We start from the raw sequence: 13,942 nt of genomic DNA, 5'->3' as shown, positions 1-13,942 counted from the left end.
ATCTTGAACAAGTGCTAGAACAGCTGTTCCTAAGAGAACTACTACCAGCAAGGAATTTGAACTCCAAATGCAAGCTTAATCCAAGCCAGAAGTACACCCAAGAATTTTAAATCAACCAAAGAGGATAATTCCTACAAGACGAGACTTGACTCCGAGTCGATCATCTATAACAGCACGACTTGAACTCGTCTACAATATCGAGAAAAGCCAGATCCGATTAAAGAGGAAATAAGCACGCGACGTCGAGTACAGTTGAAACATAAGAACCAATTGGTAAGCACAACAAGATCGGACCAAAGACAATGATATGCCTAGTCGGGAGGCATTCTACTCAGAAGCCCAGATCCAGACAGCTCGCAGCCCAACAGAAATCCCAAGTCGCCACAATTTGAGATTCGGGTAACAATCAGTTTGACTTTGAATAACGCACAGATAACGTCATCAAGCCAAGACCCGAAGTGGAGGTACCGAATGCAAGACATCAACAACAGCGCAGACGCAATATTTTCTTAAGGATTTGCTCTTCGAACAAACCTCAAGAAAAGGGGCATAAATGTAGGAGCAGAAAATATGTAACGGACACGTGTCGAGAGATCTAGGAAGAAGTAGCTTAATTAGATACAATTGTTTGTAGGAAATAAGACCTTGCTAGCTCTTATCCTAACTAGTCAGCCCTAAGGGCATTATTGTAACTCGTGTACATCCCTACCCCTTTATAAGGGAAAGAGAAATATGTTTGTAGGGATGCTTCTTCTTTTCTCCTCAAACGACCCGAGAGCTCTTGAGCTTGTATGTAATACTTCTTCCATTAATGGAGTTTCAAGTCTCTTGAGGACCTCCATTAATGGATCTTCATGTAACACTCCGATCATAGTGAAACCCCGTGGATGTAAGCTTCATTAATAGCCGAACTACGTAAAAACCTTGTGTTCATGTTTACTTTGATGCACTTCATGTCTTACTTGTTAGTAGATCTCCATCTTGGGTGTGGTTGTTAGATTTTTAGCAACTACAATAAACAAAAGGAGTAAAGATCTTTGTCAACCGAACACCACTTTGATTTGATAATGAAGTTTATACAACACTAATCAAATTCTAAGAGCAATGAGACCCTTGAAAGAAATTACTAAGACAATGTTGGCCGTGCATATTACTGCATTCCATCTGAGTGCATAATAGAAGAGACTTTAGTGATAATCTAGGGAGCAATGATAGTAGTATCTGACAAAGTAGTAGTGTGACCCACTAATCCAAGAGGTAATAGAGTTCTATGCAGTATGCACTCATTACATACGACCTTTTAACATGTTTAGAGTAGAGTACTGAGAACGGTACTTCCTTGATTTTTGATATAACCAAGTACACATACTTCAAAACATGGTTTTCTTATAATTTTTTTAAAAAAAATTATTAACGGTGGATATCATGTATGATGCATGATAGAGTGACCTGCATCAGGAGGCTCTACGGTGAAGTATCAACAGAAGTGCAGAACAAATAAACATATAAAATGTAACACACCTACAGGATGGCTATAATTCATCTCTCCGCATCACTGAGCTCGGTCTCTATTGCACCTACCACTTGTAATGAAAGCTTTTTCTGTAATGCGTATCCACACCCCAGCTTTATACAGATTTCATCTCTATAGTAAAACATATGACTCTTATATACAGTCAACTACAAAAAATAATCTCTATGACAAAACATCATGTTGCGTAAGCAAAACATAGTCTCCACTTCAATTTAAGTGTGATACGTAATAAGATTTGGTACTGTAGAATGGACCATGTTAGGGTAGCTGCACCAAAGCATTGTACAACCATAGGGTTCCTTCGCCATCTGTGGGAATCGAACCCACGACCACATGGCAACAAACCCATGCGCTCTTTCAGATGAGCTAAGATGGCAAGTGGGAATACATGGAAACTGAATTAGCTCTGGTAGAGCGATGAGAGAATGATTTCTTAAGGCCAACAATCGGTACAAAAAAAGTAAAAATTAAAATCAAATTCAGGATGACCTGCTTTCAGAGGTAGAGATAAAAAATATAGTTTTATGTGACAGATGGAAAATAGCCATCGAAATGACCACAAACAGTGAGAATATCATCTCCTTCATAGATGGTCCCAGACAGGCCCGAGCATCACCTTTGGTTGAACTTCGGTTGCTCAAATTTGAGTAAGACAAAGTGTTACTTTTCTTAGGAACACCTTTGGTCACTTATTTTCTTGATTGATCATCAATGCAGAGAATGGAAGAATTATCAACTCTACAGACAAAAACTATCTGAAAAAATTGAAAATTTGATTCTAAATACCTGCAACTTATTGCTAGATACAGAAAGACCTTCTCAGCAGCAAAAATGTTCTTATTGAGACAATAAGATGCTCTTTGTGAATTCTCACGTCCTCGGCTAGAACATCCCATCACCCTAGAATTCTCCCTATTCAATATTCAGCTCTCACCTGATCACCATAACCAAAGAATCATCAAGACAAAACCCTAATTTGAATTAAATAAACTATCAAATCGGTTATTTCCAACAAACTTAGATTGCATGTGAAAGTAATAAACAGAACTAAGTGGCTCTAATGAATGTTGATAGTAAAATTACTCGAGCCTGTTGATCCCGGCTCCTTTGTCTCACTTGCTCCAAATGATCCAATCTTATGATGATTTCGACCATTTAGTCTAACAACATTAATGACGTGTCATCGTGAATGCAAACATGGAATTATATGCCCTGAGAATGTGTCTAAAAATGGGAGTCTGTCTCTAAGTATGACAGTCTAGTTGTTCCTTCTGCACAACCTAAGCCAAATTCAGGATTTGATTCTTGCCACAATATTGCTCTGTATTTGGAGCAAATAGCAGTTTGAGGTCCAAAATCATATTTATCAAATTCATTCCTGGTCACAAATACAAAGAATGCTACAATGATTGATAATAGGCGTTTCATTACGTGTATAGGGTATTCTCCATTAAATCAGAACTACTTTGTATCTGGTACTTGTATAGGGGTTTCAAAAATAAAATTTAATCTTTTGGATTACCTGGGTTTATATGTTCAGCAATATGACATTCTTCTAAAGTCTTCTCTTGCTGCTACCAAACCACATAAGTACATGTCTCAACTATACCTTGGAACTCCATGATTATATCTGGTTGCAACTTCGATACTTGAAGTACAACCTTTTGTCACATAAGACAGGCCTGTCACCACGAATGTATGTGGTCATCCGTCATCGTCATCCTCAAGTTCTTAATTAGAATCATACTATGATCTGTTGGCCTCTCTTTGCGCATGGTGATGTATTCAGCCTTGACAACCGTAAGGATCGATTTCCCTGCTTTTTAATCAGTTGGAACCATCTACGAAAGTTAAAAGAATAATAATATAGCAACCTGAATAACTGTATATGTACGTAGTAATGCATGAAATAGCAATCAGAATAACAGTATAAGTATGTAGCAAGTAGTAACTAATATGTTTGGATCATCTGATCCGTAAGAATCCATTCAAAAAATAAGTTGAAAAAGCTGATAGTCAACGGAAACCAAAGATGTAGTTCATACATATGTTCATAGTATGGAAAATTGATGCTTACATTTTTTTTCACAACTTCCGATAATCCTAGCTAGTACAATGAGCATCGAATATGCACCATTTCAAGAAACTAAAACCTGAATTTGGCGAGCCCTACAAATTCAGCTGGAGACTAAAACTAATTCATCATTACTGAAGTTGGCTTCGTTTATGGCAATTCTCAATAAGAGCAAGCACACACCCCAAAAATAGCACTCTAAGCGGCATCCTCTCAACTCTAGGACACAATAATCAAATAACAAAATCACATCACAAACACATAAGGTAAAATCTTGGGGTCTAATATTTATTCCACTCATACAAAACCAAGTCTAGTAAAGAGAACATCAATCTTATGATATACCCAAAAGATACATGTAATTCAAAGGCTGAGGTGGGAGATGAAAGCGTGCAATTCTTTCTGGAAATAAGAAGAGGAATATTACTTGCTGGTTGGAGTGCCACCAAACTCTAGGATGTAGTGTTTCTCCTACTCCCATTCTTTGAACGACAGTAATAAATACTCCTTGACTAAAACCCTGACGGCATGTGCAATAAGCATGAATGTGTCATTGGTACGGACAGAAAACAACAAATACTTGAAGCATATCAGGATCATTGAAATAGTCTACCTCTCCTATTCATTGAAGTTTAGGTACCTCAAGATTAAAGTAGAGCTTGGTAGCATTCGTAGACGATGATGTGTACTTCCCCGCAAAAGTAAGTTAGAGTTCCTTAGATTTTTATACCAAGTTTTTCTTTAAAAAGATAAATAAAAGTCAAAGTCAAACGCAGGCGACTACGTCACTAATTATACACAAAGGTCGAGTGAACCGCAACTATTATTTAAGGGATTGGACTGGTTTCCTGATCCCCACTTTCGATTTCATTAACTGAACTAAGCAAAATATTTTACTAATCAATATATTCCTAACTGACATGGGAGTATGGGATCTGTGTAGGGTAGGGCTTGGAATCTTATCCGAGATGATTTCCTAATAGAATTTTGATTGAACTTCACATTACCCACTTAATTCACTACTCTTTGTTAATCCACTACTCTGACCCTAACCTCGCCAAAACTACGAATGTAGCTAATTTACTAAATCCACTGAATTTGGTCGCATAACTAAATACGAATTTAGCTAATTTATTTGAGAGCACTGAAAATTGATCTGCAAAACACAATAAACACATAATTTGTTAAAAAGACGAAAATCAACAATTTCTGGGTGAAATGGACAGTTAGATTTTGATACTGTTTAAATGCACAAAAAATGTAAAAATAGGCAGGATGTAACCAGTTTCATCGTGCCCATTTTCAAATATTTTTTCTTATTTTTAATTTACACAGGATGTATCCAGTTTCATCCTTGTTATTTTTTAAATTTAAGTTAGGATGAATCCAGTTTCATCCTTGCTATTTTTTTTTTGGCCATTTCACCCAAACTATTTTTTACTCGTCCATTTGAACCGTGATTTAAAAATATTTGGACAAATGACCCATTTTCCGCACAATAAAAGAGCTGGGTTCATTGATTCGAAGATAAAAAAAAGAGACAAAGAATAGGGAGAAAAGAAAATATTAAGGGTTTGTGGACTGAGAATTAGATTTAGTTATTCATACTTTTTCCGGCAAAATTCGATAGAACAGTAAAAACTAAAAAGAGCTAAAATGAAATCTAGCGCATTACCAATTTGAAAGAGGGAGAAAGTTACTTCGACAGGAATCAAATGGAAGAGGAGTTGATCTTACAGTTGCAGCTGCAGGTACGGGTGGTGGAGGTGGAGTGAGTCCATCCATCGATGACAGGAAAGGAGAAGAGAAGACAGGAAAGGAGAACGATAAAAGAAAAGGAGTCTTGATACATCCACCGAAGCCAGCACTGAAGTGGGCACCGAGAGGGGATCAGATGGTCAGAAATGTCCCCTCTCTGAATTGGGATAGGGGTGGGCGTGAGTGGGCCCCACCATCCCCTCGCACAATTTTTCACGGTGCACTCTCGGTGTTGCTTCCTCGGTCAACGTATCATTTTTAAAAAGAAAAACAGGCAAGTAAAAAAAAGCTTTTGTGTGAGATTATTTTAAGGCCCGAAGTTCTTAGCCGTCCACTGAATAACTCCATCCGGAACTTCCCGACCGCCGGATGATGACCCCGTTCAACGACGTCCGTCTGATAGCCATAGCTATCATGGAGACAAACCTCATACCTTTTTATAACAATGATAAAAGGAAACTAAAATCAAATTTAACATATATGCCTAATTAGGGATATACAACGGGCCAGGTCAGTTTGCCCGGCTCATTTATTTAATCAGGTCGGGAAGGCCAGGCCTGATCCTAAAGTGCCCATAGAGTTTATCGGGTACGGGCAGGCTGGGTAATGCTAATAATTTTGTGCCCATTACCCGCCCATCACATTAAAATCTTCGGGCAGGCCAAGCCACATACTTTAAGTGTTTTCACTGATCATTAATGCTAATACATGAAAAATCTAAATAATTATATTCACCTTCTACTACCAGTTGGTTAACAATATTATTTGTATCTTATAAGTAATAAAAAATATACGTAAAAACATAATATTAAACTATGGCCAAACTTAAAAAGGTTATCGGACAGGCAGGCAAGCCTGATACCAAAAATTTGAATAAAAGCCTGCGTCCTCCCACCAAAAATAACCGGAGAAGCCCATGACGGGCGTCCGTGGACTCCTTCAAACCCAAGCGGTACATGTCAGGCTATAGGCCTCCGGGAGTTCTGTACACTCCTATGCGTAATATAACATATGCTAGAGTAACCTTGAATATTATGTTAACATCAACATCACATCGCGAAAAACACCTGAGAAATCCATCGAAATTATGGGGTTTATATGAAACCCTATAGTCTCCAAAAGGAATTCTAAAATTTGTGAAACATTTTCTCTCAAATGTTTTTAATCATGATATCTCTTGTGAATGGATTGCAAAAGAATACCTTTCGCTCTCAGATAGCTAAGACGTTTATAATAGAAGTTGACGCACCAAAATGGTGGTTACGCAGATTTGAAAGCTTTATGCATGTGGATGGATTATGTGACGAGTTGAAACAGTATAAAGCACTTTATAACTACAAGAGAAATTTCTTAATCACTTGGGATATGGGTGGATTTCCCGGAGAGAACTGGATAAGACTGGTCAGTTACACGGTACTTTAATTGGTTATGGAAAAGGTTCCTTGGACAAATGGTTGTCCTAGGATTGTGCATACAATTATGCACGGTCTCGATCATGTAATTAGCTATTATATACTCCCTCCGTTACTTTTTAATAGGTCAGTTTCTTTTTTTGAGAAAATTAAAGAAATTAAGAGAACTAATTATTGAAAGTGGTCCTCTAGACACTTGTCAATAAAAGAAGTGAAGTGAAATGGTCCCCATGACACTTGTCAGCCAAATAAATAAGTGAAATGGTCCACATAACACTTGTCATCAAAAGAAGTTAAAAGAAAAGTGGTCCTAGAAAATTAAAGTAACATTTGACTTTCCCAATTAGGAAACTGGCATATTTTTTTGAAATATTTATTTATAAAAACTGGCATATTAAAAAGTAACGGAGGGAGTAAATAATGTAAGAGGCATTGTAAATTAGTGGGCTAGGCTTTGAGAAAATAAGTCTCAAATTAGAGAGAGTTACACATCACTTCTGAAGTGGATGTCCTATGCAATCATGTTTTGGACAAGTTTTGTAATTTTTCTTTAATACAATAAAAGAGAATGTTGCACCACATTTTTGTATTTGTTATGTTGCCGAAATTGTGAGTTAGTATCTTGGCATACCTTTAATGCAATATGAGATGCATTAAAAGATAAATAAAAAAGTAAAAAAGGTTCTCGTTGTCGAGGACCAAAAAAATTAGGTGTTACATTTTATGTTCTTTTTTATTTTTATTTTTTTTTGATATCATGTAACATTTTATTTCATGGTAGAATAGAGGTTACATGAATGTTTACAAGATAATCAAGAACATCATAAAACAAGAAAAATAAAATCCAAATACAAATAAAGATACAAATTACGAACAAATCGCGAAGAGAAAGAGCGATGAACTGCAACAATATCCAATTTTTGTAGGGAGGAGGAAGGATGGTATAAACCGGAATAAAATCCGACCATTTAAGATAATTGTCTTCTTCAAATAGAGATGCTTCTGAAATAGAGAAGTAATTTGCTCTAACCATTGTTTGAGACGAACCCGGATGCCCTAAATCTCTTGGGTTGAAGATGAAATCGCAGCGCCGTCGAGTTGAATCATTGATGTTCTTGAATAATCCAAAATGACAAATCAGATACCAACCAAAATACCTAGAAATAATCACCTTGAAATCGAAGATAGAATCACCATAAAGATGAACAGACAATCGCACAAAAGCGAAGATATAATCGCTCCAAAAGGGAAGAAAAATGTCAAACGACATCATAATTGAAATCCTATACTAAAAACTAATAATAATGAAAATAAAACAAATTGTTTGCTCAGATCTAGTCCAAAACCAACTAGATCTGAGCAAAGAGATGGAGGTTATTGAAGAGTTTTTTGGGTTTCTTTTTTCCTGCTTTTATGTTGGAAATAAGGAAAGGATGAGTGTTTGTGGGTGAAATGAGTTAACTGGACCAGAATATTGACAATCGTGATCCATTGAAAATGCCAGCCACAAATTAAATTACAGGGGTAACGGTAGACATGATAAAGTAAACTGAAGGTAAGTTTTACCTATTTTGAATTAATAAGGAAATAATGTAAATCAATGCCTTATGAAAGGATATGGTAAAAATATATCATTACAAGGATATGGTAAATATGATCTAAAAATTGATAAAAAAAAAAAATTATTAATAACGTGAAGATGATCCACATAAACATGGATGAAGATAAGATAATGAAAGAATTTGCACGATCAGGGGTCGGATACTCTTTGCCATTTAGAAATTTCCCCTCCATAAAATGACATGGTTTTTTGTTTTGACATTTCCCTGCTTATGACCCATCAGAGCATTCTGGTAGTGGTGTTGTTATAAACATGATGGCCCATTATAATTGTTCTTGTAATACGCTTTTGTAACCTTGTAGCATATTTTATTGGAAAATATAAGAGCATCTCCAATGCAAGGGGTCAAGGTCTTAAAATTACGTGACACCTATGATTTAATACATTTCCGATCAAAGTTTTATCTCCAATGCAAAGTTAAAGGTTATAAAAAAATGATGACATGGCTAAGTGGGGTAAAGGGGAAAGTCTAGATTAGACTTTCTCTTTGACCTCGGATCTTAAGTCCGCATCATCATTTGTTTCTAAATTTAAACAAGTTTTATTAGATAAGACCTTGAATATTCGAGATGAACTTTGGGCAGAAGTTTCTCCCTCGTCTCTAGCTCCTTCTCGAAACCTAAAAAAAACTCACCACAATTAAAGCTTACTGCTCAGATATAGTCCATTTTAGGCTAGATCTGAGCGGGTTTCTTTCTCTTTTCTTGTTTTCTTAGATAGCTAATAGTTTAAGTTAGATTTGTTTAAGTTTTTATTTCAATCTCCATTGTTTTTTGGATATTTTTTTAGGGTTATTTAACGTTTGGTACCTACCAAATGTCCAACACCTAGCTTTGGTACCCAATATTTGAAATATTAAGGGTTAGTACCTTGACCATGTGTTGACTGTTTAAGTCTTCATTTGACCGTTTTTATTTTACGTTTTAAATTTTTATTGAAAATATATATTCTAAGTTACCAATTTATCCCTAATGAAAAATTGAAAACCAGAGTATCTCAGAAGAATACTGAAAAAGCGGGGGTACAATAACCACAACCAATATTGCGCTTAGCAATCTGTATGGAAAAACTCCAATATACTTTCAAGAGAATCAATAAGACTCAATCTTAATAAAGTATATCAAAAAGTTATATTTCTCTTTCTCGATTCAATTCTTACTCAAGCAAATAGAAATCTGCGAGTGTAATTAAATACAAAAGAAATCACTTGAACGGTACCAAAGACCAATGTTTAAGGATCAATCAATTTCAATTAAAATCAAAGGTCGGATTTCCAATTGATTGATTCAAACGCACAACCTGTGATATTTCAATTATATAAAAAAATATAATGTGGAATAGAAATAACACAGACACCAGAATTTTGTTAACGAGGAAACCGCAAATGCCGAAAAACTCCGGGACCTAGTCCAGATTGAACACCACACTGTATTAAGCCGCTACAGACACTAGCCTACTACAAACTAACTTCGGTATGGACTGTAGTTGAACCCCAATCAATCTCACACTGATTCAAGGTACAGTTGCGCTCCTTACGTCTCGGATCCCAACAGGATACTACGCACTTGATTCCCTTAGCTGATCTCACCCACAACTAATAGTTGCTACGACCCAAAGTCGAAGACTTTAATAAACAAATTTGTATCACACAGAAAAGTCTACAGAATAGATAAATCTGTATCCCACAGATAAACCTACAAGTTTTTGTTCCATCTTTTGATAAATCAAGGTGAACGGGAACTAATTGATAACCCAGACTTATATTCCCGAAGAACAGCCTAGTATTATCAATCACCTCACAATAATCTTAATCGACGTGGCGAAAGAAGATATTATGGAATCACAAACGATGAGACGAAGATGTTTGTGACTACTTTTCTATCTTGCCTATCGGAGATATAAATCTCAAGCCAATCGTTACGATTGTACTCAACATGATAGAATCAGCAAGATCAGATCACACAACTACGAGAAAGTAGTATCGGTATGGCTTCACAATCCCAATGAAGTCTTTAAGTCATTAACCTGGTTTAAGAAGAAAACCTAAGGTTAAAGGAGAATCGACTCTAGCTAATACAACTAGTATCACACGAAAGGTGTGGGGATTAGGTTTCCCAGTTGCTAGAGTTCTCCCTTATATAGTCTTTCAAATCAGGATTTGCAATCAATGTTAGCTTCGTCACAAAGCATTCAAGGTAATATCTTTCAACCGTTAGATAGAAAACTTAGCTTGTTACACACAAAGGAAATGTACTATTTTGGGTTTATGTAACCGTACCCACATGAACATTTGTTGGTGAAAAAACGGGGGTCTAACAAAACCACCCAATATTTCGCTTAGCAATCTGTATGGACTAACTCCGAAATACTTTGCTAGAGAAACAACTAGACAGTCAGACTCAATCTAGATAAAAGTATCTCAAGGAGTTAATATCTCTCTCTTGATTTGATTTTTACTCAAGCTAAAAACAATAGTGAGTCTTTATCAAATACAAGGAATACTTGGACGGTACCAAAGACCAATGTCCAAGGATCAATCAATATCAATCAACAACCAAAGGTTGGATTTCCAATTGATGATCACGAACGCACAACCAGTATTATTTCAATTATATAAAATATAATGCGGAAAAGAAATAACACAGACACCAGAAATTTTGTCAACGAGGAAACCACAAATGCAGAAAAACCCCGGGACCTAGTCCAGATTGAATACACAATGTATTAAGCCGCTACAGACACTAGCGTACTGCAAACTAACTTCGGACTGGACTATAGTTGAACGCCAATCAGTCTCCTACCGATCAAAGGTACAGTTGTAATCCTACGCCTCTGATCCCAGTAGGATACTGCGCACTTGATTCCCTTAGCTGATCTCACCCACATCCAAGACTTGTTGTAACCCAAAATCACAGACTTGATAATAAACAGATCTGTCTCACACAGAAAAGTCTATAAAAGGATAAATATGTCTCCCACATATAAACCCTAGGTTTTGTTCCATCTTTTGATATAAAATCAAGGTGAACAGGAACCAATTGATAATCCGGTCTTATAGTCCCGAAGAACAGCCTAGATTAATCAATCACCTCTCTGCAATCCTTCCTGACTACACAAGCGGATTGTCGAGGAATCACAAACAGTGAGACGAAGATGTTTGTGACTTCTTTATCTTGCCTATCGGATAACTCTCACAATCTCAAGTCAATCAATCGATTGTACTCGTACGATAGAAGATGCAAGATCAGATCACACAACTATGATAAAGTAGTATCGGTCTGGCTTCACAATCCCAATGAAGTCTTTAAGTCGTTAACCTGATTTTAGAGAAGAAAATCAAAGGTTAATGGAGATCGACTCTAGCGGGCGCATTAGTAGCACACATACGTGTGGGGATTAGTTTTTCACAATGCTAGATGTCTCCTTTATATAGCCTTCAAATCAGGGTTTTGCCTTAGTTACAAAGCAATCTTTATTCACCATTAGATGAAAACCTGATTTAGATTCAAGCTAATATTTCTCAACCGTTAGATCGAAAACTTAGCTTGTCACACACACTTGGGTAGACGTTTACTGGGTTCGTGAAAACCATGCCCAAACGTGTACGTGTATGTTGGTTCGACATAGTAACCCAAAAGGTTAACCATATGAGCATTTCATCTTAACCTTGTTCTTCTTCACCATAACTAGTTCAATTGACTCAAATGAACTAGTTAAAGAGTTGTTCAATTTCTATGAGATCTTATGTAACTACACAAGACACAATTGAAACAAAGATGATTCGATTCGATTGAATCGGCTCATGAACATTATAGCCACGGTTTGCATAAAGAATTCCTTAGTAATTTAATGTTTCATGTTCAGAGCACATCTTTAGATCATAACCTCTTAAGTTCACAAACAAATTCGCAGACTTAAGTTAATCGATTGAGTTTTCCAAACTCAGCAGAAATTCTCGGAAAGAGAACTTCCGCCAGTTCGCGGACTGGGTTCGCGGACTAAGCACACAAACGAGTTTTGGAAAATCCGGCAGAAATTCTCGGTCGAGAACTTCCGACAGTTCGCGGACTGAGTCTGCGAACTAGGTTCGCGGACTTGGCAAGCCAATTCCACAATCCTCCCGATTTCTCTTTATCTACAAAGTTCGAAAACTTCGATTCAAGGAATACATGGTTATGTAATCTAAATTCTCATTTCAATCATTGAGACATTCTCAGAGGACGCTATGTATCCGTTATTCACAGACCGATTCACGTCAGAGCAATTCTCAAAGTGATTGAAACTTTTCATGACTTTTTCACTAGGTGAAGATAAACTTGATCAAAGCGAAACGCTTTACTAACACACGATTTCGAGATAAAAGATAAGCAAAGAATGCTCAGCTCAAAATGTCAAATGTGTATGATCTAGTCTATATAGCATACGACTCTTGTCTCATAAGAATTAGGAGATAGAAGAGATAGACTTTTGAGTGATAGATAAGTTCAAGTCTCCACATACCTTTTTGTTGATGAAGTTCCACGGTTCCTTGTGTAGATCTTCGTCGTTGTATGATGAATCGCCATGAATTCCTTGAGCTCAACTACACTTTTCTATCCTAGTCCGAGACTTAGCTATGTAGGCTAGAAATCAAGACTTATAGTTTTGATCACTAACATTGACAAACATGCTTGAGATAGCAACGCATGCGAGGTTGACCGAGCTATGCTCTAACAATCTCCCCCTTTGTCAATTTTAGTGAAAAACTATTAATACATATGGAATACAAAAAAGATAAACTTTAGTGGCTCCTATTCCATAGTCTAATCTTCAACGTTCCTTGAAATCTTCGTCCTTCCAAGTACTCCAATGATCCCAAAGGTTGTAAGTTTAGCACCATCGTTGTTGAAAATCCGTATCTATAACAATGAGAGAAATCGAGAATCTCGATCATTATTATACAGTGTCATAGTATTATTGTATAACATCAAAGTCCAATTGTATCACGACTTTAACAATAATACTACGGTGATATGTATCACTCCCCCTTAGTCAATACTCCATCTCGATCATGGAAACCACTCCCCCTTACACAATGATCTGAAAACCATATGTATTTGTAGTGTGAACTACAATATTTCTCCCCCTTTTTGTCAATAAAATTGGCAAAGGTACAAGAATGGGATCATAATGAAATTTCCACAAGAGACATTTCATGACCAAAAGAAAAATACATACCAACTTAATTTAGATGCAATCTAATAGCCGAAGCTAACAGCATTCATCAAGGAGTTTTAAGATACATGATAACCCCTATAAAATTCCACAACCGCCCTCTCCGCAAGATATTACCATTAAGCACAAGTTCAAAAGAACTCTCCCCCATTTGATGTCATTCCCGAGAGAACAACAAGAGCGACCTTAATTTCGAAAGAAAATAAGGATTTTTTATTGGAAACCAAAAACCATAGGAATGATTTTCTATATCCAAAGCTCAACCAAATTAACCACAAGTAAACCTATGATTAATTCAATTGGAATACGCAACTAAATCAAACCACAAA

The 13,942-nt window shown here is 36.5% G+C and overlaps 1 long non-coding RNA gene across 1 annotated transcript; it reads right to left on the bottom strand.

Annotated features, from left to right (window-relative positions):
* Positions 1–2,007: 2,007 nt before the first annotated feature.
* On the bottom strand, positions 2,008–3,956 carry LOC113277736. Its single transcript, XR_003325115.1, has 3 exons — positions 3,612–3,956; positions 3,057–3,350; positions 2,008–2,468 (listed from the first exon to the last, which is right to left on the bottom strand). It is a non-coding gene; the product is annotated as an uncharacterized LOC113277736 (long non-coding RNA).
* Between the last annotated feature and the right edge of the window lie 9,986 nt (positions 3,957–13,942).

Source organism: Papaver somniferum, chromosome 5 (genome assembly GCF_003573695.1).
Source record: "Papaver somniferum cultivar HN1 chromosome 5, ASM357369v1, whole genome shotgun sequence".
NCBI classification, from domain to species: domain Eukaryota; kingdom Viridiplantae; phylum Streptophyta; class Magnoliopsida; order Ranunculales; family Papaveraceae; genus Papaver; species Papaver somniferum.
This window is presented reverse-complemented; position numbering and strand designations above follow the sequence as displayed.